The sequence below is a fragment of the Ictidomys tridecemlineatus genome, chromosome 3 (genome assembly GCF_052094955.1).
Source record: "Ictidomys tridecemlineatus isolate mIctTri1 chromosome 3, mIctTri1.hap1, whole genome shotgun sequence".
NCBI lineage: Eukaryota > Metazoa > Chordata > Mammalia > Rodentia > Sciuridae > Ictidomys > Ictidomys tridecemlineatus.
This window is the reverse complement of record NC_135479.1, coordinates 166,003,502-166,013,639: the sequence shown is the minus strand read 5'-3', so window position 1 is coordinate 166,013,639 and position 10,138 is coordinate 166,003,502. Positions and strand designations below refer to the sequence as shown.

Here is a 10,138-nt window from a genome sequence, read left to right as displayed (position 1 = left end):
TCTTAAACCACTCCTGCACCCACCCCTGGGCTTCACTAAAGAAACAACTAAATTTCTATTTAATAAGCATTTCAATGAAGGATTCCTTGATCCTCATCAAAAGAATACTATCCTCAAAGAGTAACTTCTCAAACCCTCCCATTCGCTGTTTAGAGAAAGTAGGGAGAGTGAAGCCCCGAGGCGTGGCCTCAGTGTCTGGTAGAGTTTTGGGCAGTCCGGATCCGCGTCCAGTAACCGGGGCCTTGGCCAGCACCGGGCGGGCCTTTTTCATCTTCCAGACCCAGAGTTTAAACAAACCAGCCTAACTGCCTGAAAGGATGAGTATGAGAGGGGTTAGGGCAGGGGCAAGCTCTGGGTGTCTAGCGATCTTGTCTCGGCCTCTCCCGAGTCGCCAATGCTGCCGCCGCTGCTGCCGCCCAGTGCCACATCAGCGACCGCGAGGCATTCCCAGGTTCCTCTGAAGGATGCAGCGAGCTGGGGCGGCGGGCTGGGGCGGCCCCAGGCCAGCGGGAGTGGCGGGCCTCTCCGCCAATCGGCGGCAAGTGAGGAGCCGCGGCCACCAATGAGCGGAGGCTTTGCCAGCCGCGGCAGCCCAGGCTGGTGTCCCTTCGGGGAACCAGATGAAGCACATCTGTACAGCTGTGCTGAGAGGCTGTGTGGCCCCAGTGCGGGCCGGACGTCAGCTAGGCACGTCCCCCACGTCCTCTCCTGCTAGCCACTTATTATTTATTCATTTCCCTTAAGAAGCAGCCAGGACCCTGAGCTTAAAACTTTTTCTCCCCCACTAATGCGAGACCAGGCCAGATCCCATCCAACACATAGTTTAATTTTCATGGGGCTCTGGGATCAAAAGAACAGAAACAGCAACATCAAAAGCCCAGCCGCTATCTGATTTTAAACTGGCAAAGTGGAAAAAATAAGTGTTGAGTAAACAGACCAAGCTGGGTAAGTTTTGAATATGTGCTGGTTATCGTATTTCTCCTCCTGTGATCTCTGTCCTGTCTTTATGCTGTTTTCACCAGCCCTCTCTTCATTAAGGAGAGAAAAATATCGCTTGCTGGCACAAACTGCACAGCCGTTCACCTTACTTCTCTTCTTCTTCTTTTTTATTTTTGCAAACATTAAAGTTTTTTTGCTTTGCTCTTTGTGATTTTTGGGGTATGCTATTATAAAATTTCCTGGGAGCAAATATTAGGCATTTTTGTTGTAAGCCTTTCCAAAGTTTTTGAATGCACTGATATATTAATTTTTCTATTTTATTTCTGTGTACATTGGTAAAGACGAAATTTTAAAATCTATCCTACACTCCCTGTTTTGATGGAAGATTAAGAAAATTATCTGGCTCATTTGGAATTAATGTAGCTTTTGTTTCCGTTAATATATGTAATATTGTTTGGAACCTGAATCATATAGGCAATTGCTTAATCTTTCATTGAAATTTAAATGTAGTTGTAATTCAAATGTGTCTTTTCTATGATCGGCTACCCATGTTGCAACACCCAGATTCCTTTATGATTGTTAAAAACAAACAAAACCCAAATATGTGACAAGTGACTTTGTGTGGTGTCTATAACCTTATAATTGTGTGATCAAACTCTAATTCTACCTTAAAATATTCAGAATGATTATTATAGTTGCATACTTACAGATAGTTCTGGCTTAATTTTAGGATTTAGATATTGTGTGATGGAAAATGTTGAGCTAGGTGAGCCACCCAAGGCCCATTCCATCTGAAACCTCTGAAATTTTCTCTGTTTGCGGAAATGTTTTGAATTTGAGACTTTTGTCACATGCTGTTTACTCTCATGGGTGTTCCAGCCAGAACTGGCTTTGATTTCCAGCTCAGATAGAAGTAGATGGGGATTTGGTATAAGTTTTTTTTAAGTTACAGAGTATTTTTATTCAGAAAGGTAACATTTACCAGAGGGTATAACAGTTGAAGTGGTATTCAGATACTGGGGTTAGAAGAAGATACATTGTTGCAGAGGAAACTGGTCTGGTTAATTCACAATTCTATAATGTGATCTTGGACAAATTATTCAGCCCATCTATACCTCAGTTTTTTTCTGTAATATGCTAATAATAATACCTATGGCAGAGTGTTGTCTAGAGCCTGAGTGAGTTAACGTATGTTGACACGTAGATTAGACTGTCACCTAGCAAGGATTTGCTAGCGTGCTCTTTCTTCATTGCCTTCCTTCCCAGTTCCCCCAGCTGCCATTTCTGACCTCTGCATTAGAAATTAGTATTTACCTAGTGCCCACCACTTGCAAGCCAGGTACTGAGTGAGGCTGTAAAGGAGGGTCTTGATTGAGAAGTGGGGTAGAATTGATTAAGTGTTTTAGATCTAGAAGGATCTGGGAGTGTGGGGAATTAAAAAAACTGTCTTATGGAAGGATGGCTTCATGGAAGGATTGGCAGTTATAGGTATTTCTGAACAACTTATCTCTGAGGTCCAGTCTCTACTGTTTGCCCAGCATTCCCTCCTTATCTACTGCGTGGCTTCTGTGACCTCTATTTAGGACCTGCAGTATGGGCAGCAGGGCTGGGAAGTGAGTCAGGGTCCCATGTTTTGGATTTATTCTCTGGTGGCTGCCTTAAGCCCTGCTTAAGGGGGTAGGATGCTCTGGGCCATTACTCAGGCTGCTTTTTAACAGGCCATTCCCTAAATTCTTGCTCTTGCCCATCTTGCTGATGCAATCATTATAAGTATTCACATTCATACCTATAACTTTATAATTTAAAGTTACTGAAATAGATAAGACTTATAATGTACACCTAAATGGTAGGTTTGGAGGGCTCTTGTCTTTTCTTCCTTGAAGGCATGGGCGGTGTCAGGAAGATATGCCCTCGTGCTGCTGCTGACCACCTGCCTGACCTCAGGCAAGACATTAAGCCATATGGCCCTTTGTGCCACCATCCATGAAATGTTCACTAAGGTCCCTTTTCTCTTGGATGACCATCTCTTCTTCTCCCCCCACCCCAGGAATAGTCTGTTGCTTATGAGTGGCTATTTGATCTGTCTATGACTAATATTTTCTGACCCCTTAATACACGGTAGACATTGTTCTGAGCTCATGGCATCCTCACAACAACCCTGTGAGGGTTAGTGCCTATTTGAGGAGACATAATCACAGGCAGATTAAGATACTTGCCCAAGATTATACAGTCAACAATGGCAAGTATAGATTCAGTGTAGCACCAGAGTCCAAGCCTTAACCATTAGACTATACTGCCTTAGGTGTATGAGCAGCTATGACTGCTCTTCTTATTTTTGGTGATGATTGTCAAGAAGTTCATGGAAGGTAGATCACTGGAGGCAGGGATACATTTGGAGGGATGTAGCTGACAACTACCTGAAGAAGCTAGAATACCGAAAGGAGTCTCATCTTTGAGGTATGTTCCATTTGAGGCAACAGACATTTCACTTAAGAGACATTTAATTTTTTTATTAGATGGATCTCACTGCAAACGTGTGCATTGTCTTTTCATCTTGTTTGAAGAGAACCCACAAAAGTACCTGGAATTATGGTAGACACTTAATAAAATAAGTATCAGTTAAATGGTTATCCTCATTTGAAAAAGGAAGTGCGGCCACAGTAATTTATTAAAAAAAACAAACAAACAGAGAAACTATGAAGTATCCTAAGACTTGTAGAAAATGGGGCAGATATGATATTGTGCTTCTATCTTGGGCACCCTCATTTCTCATCTTATTTCTTGAGATGCTGTGGTTTGGGGATACGAATTTCTCATGGTGAAGGTCAATGTAGGGCTATTTTAAGTGTGGAGTTATTAGTCATAATCTAGATATGACATCATTTTGGGAATTCACTCCTTAAATTACTTATATATTGATTCAAATGTATTATTTTAAAAATATTTTGACTTGCTGGTTATCTCATTTCCTTAATTTCCTTTTCATCATAGCATGGGGTCTAACCAAGCACATAGTCTTACCAGAGTGACCTTGAGCAAGTCCTTTCTCTAGAAGGCTTCATTATCTGTAAAATGTAAATACCAAAAAGACATTAAGTAAGAAAGTCCATGTAGAGCATTTGACATTGTGTCTGGCTCATAGTAAAGTCTATACATGTAAGCAATTCGTTTTTTATTATGCTAAAATATACATAGATAACATGAAATTTACTATTTTATCCATTTTTAAGAGGACAGGTGAATGGCATTTTGCACATTCTTGTGCAACTATCGCCACCATCCATCTCCTGAACTTTTTTTTTCTTCTCAAACTGGAAAGACCACACCCATTAACAGTAATTCCCTATATCTCCTACTCTGTCATCTTCTCGTAACCTCCATTCTACTTTTTTGTCCATCCATTTGACTACTCTAGTACCTCATATTTGTGGAATCATACAATAGATTTGTCCTTTTGTGTCTGACTTAATACATTTAGCATAATGTCTTCAGGGTTTATTCATTAAGTAGCACGTGCCAGATTTTTCTTTCTTTATTTAATAACCATATGATTTATTTTTATTTTTTTAGTCATACATGACAGCAGGATGTATTTTGACATATAATACATACATGGAATGTACATACATCAATCATATTGTCTATTCTATTCTGCTGCCCTTCCTATCCTCCCTACTCCTTCTCTCTTCTCCCATCCTTTCTCTCTATCCAATCTAATGTGACACACTTTTTTTTTTCAGTTTTTTTTTCTTTTAGGGCTGATTAATATTCCTTTGCATATACTTATCACCTTTTGTTTTTCTATTTATCTATTGCTGAATGGATTTGGGTGGTTTGCACCTGTGATGGTTAATTTTCTGTGTCAACTTGACTAGGGCACAGCATGCACATACTTGGCCGAACATTATGCTAAGTGCTTCTGTGAAGGTATATTTTTAGATGATATTAAGATTTAAATCAGTGGACTCCAAATGTATGGAATATGCTCTCCATAATGTGAGTGAGACTTATTCAATCAATTGAAGGTATCAAAAGAAAAATAATGACTCCATTGAAGATGAGATACTTCTTCCTCCAGACTGCCTTTGGACTTGGGAATACAACATCAACTCTGTCCTGGACCTCTGGGCTGCTGGCCTACCCCAGAATTTCACAAGTGAATTCCTAAAATCAGTCTCTCTCTAATACTCTATATGTATGTATGTATGTGTGTATATTGTGTATATATATGTTATATATATGCAATAGAATACATACTCAGAGTAAAATTGTCAGATCATATGAAAATTCTACTTTTAATTTTTTTTAACAAACTTCTTCACTGTTTTACACAGTGGCTACACAATTTACTTTATATTCCACCATAAATACACAGAGATCCATTTTATACACACCCTTGTCAACCCTTGTTATTTTCTGATTTATTTTTAATTTTTTTATAATAGCTGTCCTAATGAGTCTAAAGTAGGATCCCATGGGTTTTGTTTACATTTGTCTAATAATAAGTTATGTTGAATAACTTATCCTGTGCTTATTGGCTACTCATATGTGTTCTTTGGACATATGACTATGTATTCAAATATTTGCCCATTTAGAATCAGGTTGCTCTTCTGTTGTTGCATTGTAGAAGTTCTTTATATATCTTGCTATTACCTTGTCAAGTATATGATGACAACTATTTTATTTCTCATTATTTGGACTGTCTTTTTACTCTTTTCATAGAATCTTTTGATGTATGAAAGTTTCACATTTTGATGTGGTCCAATTTTTTTCCTTTGTTGCCTGTGAGTTTGGTCCCATATATGACGTATTATCGCCAAACTCAATGTCATGAAACTTTTCACATGTGTTTTCTTTCTTAAAAAAATTTTTTTTTAGTTGTAATTGGACACAATACCTTTATTTTATTTATTTATTTTTATGTTGTGCTGAGGATTGAACTCATCGCCTTGCACGTGCTAGGCGAGTGCTCTACCGCTGAGCCACAACCCTAGCTCATGTGTTTTCTTTTAAGGATTTTATAGTTTTAGCTAATTGGCTTCAGTCTTTGATACATTTTAAGTTAGTTTTTGCATGTAGATATTTCAGCAATTCATTAATAATTTTTATGAATTATTATGTTTATCTCTATATAGAAATCAGTACCATAGTATATAATGATAGTATAAAACATTGATTTGTTCTTGATTAATGTTTTCTGATTATGTCTAAAATATTGATTTTCTTCCCCCATAAAATTGCTTGTAATTTCTACTCTCTGTAGCTATTTCCAAGGAAGAAAAAATATTCCTATAGTGAAAGGGCATTGGTTCCTGGTAGCTCTCTTTTCTTTTTTAAAATATCCTTGCCTTTTGGTGACATCTAGAGTTGAAAAAAAAAATATATATATATATATAATGAAAATAGTGTACAGAGTCAAAGTAATAATTTCTCTTTTATACATCTGTCTCCTTCCTGTTTTTCTGCCTTTCCTGGAGGTAGCCTGCTATACTTTGGATCTGGAATTTTCCATAAGTCCCATGTGTTAAAGGCTTTGTCCTCAGCTTGGTACTATTGGGAGGTGGTAGGGACTTTAACAGGTGAGCTTAAGATCTTAGGTCATTGGGGGCGTGCCCTTGAAGGGGATATTAATACCCTGGCCACTCTTCTGTTTCTCTCACTCAACCATGAGGTGAATGTGTCTCGTCCTCCACATGCTCCTGCCATGTTGTATTGTGCCACAACAGGCCCCATAAAACAGGGTCAAGCCATCATGGACTGAAACTTTTAAATCTGTGAGCCAAAGTAAATCTTCCTCTTCTTGAGTTAATTTATCTCAGGTATTTGTGACAGTAATAGAAAGCTGATCAACACATAGCCTTTGTGTTGTGTGTCTTTCCAGACTCTCTCCAAAAGTTTACACTCAGGGAAACATCTAAACGTCAATATAATTTAAAAATGAAAATGACACCACATTACATACACTGTTCTGACTTTGCCTTTCTTTAATTTTTGTTGTTGTTGTTATTGTTCTGGGATCCAACCCAGGGCCTTGGACATGCTAGACAGGTGCTCTATCACCAAGTCACAAACCCTAGCACCGCTCTTCTCTGTGAGCCATTGGCTCTTCCCAGTCCCCTCTGGCTCTCAATGCTCCTATAAAGGAGTCCAACACTGTCTCAGTAAAACATTGGAAGACAGAGGTCCTTTCTTTCATCTACCCACCACCACTTCTGAGCAAACTATGTCCCTCTGGTGCCATCAATAATCCTGAAGTGAAAAAGGCCTGGAGGCAAATATTTCTTTTCTTCCTTGCTTAAATGAGCGGAGGTTGCTGTCCTCTATGCCTTCTTTTATTTCTCTCTCAAGAGAAAAAAATGAAAATAACATCAAGAACTAGGTGGCTCTTTCCATGGTGAAGAAGTAAGGAGCATGTCTTTACATTCCCCATTGTACCTGAAATTTCATAAGGTTCTAAAACAGATACACATAATTTTATTTAATTCCTTTTAATAAAGAGAAAATGGATATTTAGAAAAGTCATATGTGATTGCCCAAGAAAGCTGATGCTCAGGAGGTAAATTGTGCTACTTATTTATTTAATTAGAAGGAATATGAAAATGTCTCTGATTTTAGCTCTTTTTTTTTGGGGGGGGTACTGGGGATTGAACTCGGGGGCACTCAACCACTGAGCTGCATCCCCAGCCATATTTTGCATTTTATTTAGAGGCAGGGTCTCACCCACACTTTTTAAAACACACTCACACTTGCCCTGCCGCTAGAGATTCTCTCACAAGAGGTATGATGTAAAGCCAAGACATCTGTGGAAAGCTCCCTGGTAATTTGATGGGAAGCCTGGGCTGAGAGTCACTGGCCTAGTGGGAGGAATTTCCCAGCCAAGGGTGATTACCCTTGTGAGTATGCTGGTGGCCTTCATTCCCAGCGCTTAGAACTGACCTCAAGTAGTCCTTATTGAAGGAAAGCTCTACCCAAGGTTCTAATTAAGAAACAAATAAATTGGATGGGAACCTCTTCTCTTGGAATGTTCACAGAGATGATTTTTTCATCCTGCAGCCTCATCCCCATGAATACTCACTTGTTTAAGCCCTAATTTATATGGTGCTCCTATTGACTTCACTGTTTTCAGAACCAAGCTTCTCTCAGTGCTATCGTTATTTCTAGATAGAAAACTTAGGCATTTAGGAGGCATCTGAATTGCCTTTTAATGACTTAAAACTATCATGAGTCCATTTTCTGATTTGAGTCAACAATGAGTTGCCAAATTGACCTTATTCCGTGTGTACAGAGATTGTGTCTATCTCTAGACCATAGTCTACCACCAATTTACATTTCAGTAAAAAGTATTATGCTTAATTTATATTCAATTTAGTAGGAAAAAGCAGGAGCTAAAGTGACATATAAGGATTTTTTTTTCAACTTCAGATGAACATCTCTTTAAGACAGGATATATTAGTTCCACAAGATTCTTTTAAAATTAAAACAATATATTAAAAATATCAGAATATTGATATTATAGGTTGAGCATCCCTAATTTGAAAATCCAAAATCTTAAACTTTTTGAGTGCTTAAACAATACTCAAAATGTTTCAGATTTCAGGGCATTTGGGATTTTTGGCTTTCAGATTAGGGATGCTCAACCTGCAAAGTCTATGAAAATATTCCCAAACCTGAAAAAACTCAGAAAACTGAAATATTTCTAATCCCAAGCATTTCAGATAAGGGATCCTTAACCTATATTAACTACTCTTATGTAATATAGAAGATGTTCCTCATATCCTAATAGACCTACATTTTAAGTTACTACCCTTACACTGTACATAAAATAAGAATAAAGTTCCAGGTATCACTTTGATATGTCTAAGTATGGATCTAGTGTTTTGTTTTTAAATATCTTGTTCTTTTCCTGATGTGTTCTTTTAATATGAAGACCTAAGCCTTTTTTTTCAGTTCAAGGAGTCTTTCGCCAATTACTTGCTTTCCGCCTCCCCCTTTTCTTATATGTCAGGTGTATGTTTAGACTAACAATTATGAAAAACTGTTAAAGGCAGATAACAAAAGTCAAAATAGAGAGCTACTTGGTAGTGCAAAGTACATTTAAGGCATGTTTGAAGATCCTGTGTTTTTAATCAATAATGAAAACTTAAACATTAAAAGTGGTTAAAAAAAAACTTAGAAAACACCAAAATCATATTATAGCTAACCCTTGGCAACAAAGGCCAGAGTTCAAACAGGGTGATGAGGGTAAATGATATGGAGGAAGAATGAGGGGAGTTGGGGTTAGAGGTTATGGAGGTATCTTACTTGGAAGCAGCTCTCAGGGAGAAGGGACCCCTGTGTGTCCATCCCCAGTGTTATTGTCCTGCTACTCTGTGTCTACTTGGCATGAGGACGAACCACTAAAGAGCAGGATGACTTTGTTTTCTCCTTCCTGCCTCCATGACTTTGGGGAAGGGCTGTCTCCAATAGGGGAGCAGAGGAATGCACCAATACCTCATCCAACTGAGGTGAGTTTAGGAAACTCCCTGGAAACATTAAGCCTCATTTTCCTTCTCAGGATGTTGGGCCTGTCTCTCCTTACTTCTGAGTATCACTTTGGGAGGATTAATGAGGTGATGTATGCAATGGGGCTTTGCCAACTGCAGTGTAGTCCCCAGAGGTCAGCCACGATGTGAGCATGTTTACTGCGAAGCCCTTTCTTTACAGAAAGATGTGTGAACAAAAAATGGCTGAGTGACTTTATTAGGTGTTGGCCTCTTCTCTGAGTTCTCATTTTGCCCTTACATATTCATTATAGGGTAATGGCTACTAGTCTTCCCATTTTGTGGATGAGATATACCAAAGACCAGGAGGTTAAGCAACTCATCCGAGGTCATGCAAGACTGAAATCAGAATTTAAACACAGGGTAGCATCACTACAGTGTCTGACCTCAACATTTATGACATCTGTAGTATTTTCCTTAGGAATGAAACAGTGTTGATAGTTGCTACTTTGGAGTGTTGGTAAGTACTCAAGTCTAGGATAGACAAACAGAGGCAGAGGTATCATGGTGTACCAGCGTCCTTATCCTGAAGTTCTAGTTTCTTCTTACTGCCCTTTGTGATCCCAGTCATTTCTGTGCCTGATTCACTCTCATTTAGCATTCATCACCCTCTTCGCCTGAATGACTGCAGTTGTATCTCAAACCATCTGTAGTAAAGG

General features: G+C 38.8%; 1 protein-coding gene across 2 annotated transcripts in view; it reads left to right on the top strand.

The window, feature by feature from the left end:
- The first annotated feature begins 408 nt into the window (after positions 1 to 408).
- Tmem45a (transmembrane protein 45A) overlaps positions 409 to 10,138 on the top strand; it is a 65,333-nt gene continuing 55,603 nt past the window's right edge. Inside the window, exon 1 of one of the 2 annotated variants that reach the window (XR_013436926.1) lies at positions 409 to 945. The gene's annotated coding sequence lies outside the window, so the exon portion shown is untranslated. The remainder of the gene's footprint in view (positions 946 to 10,138) is intronic. The other variant, XM_005335057.4, reaches the window with a different exon arrangement.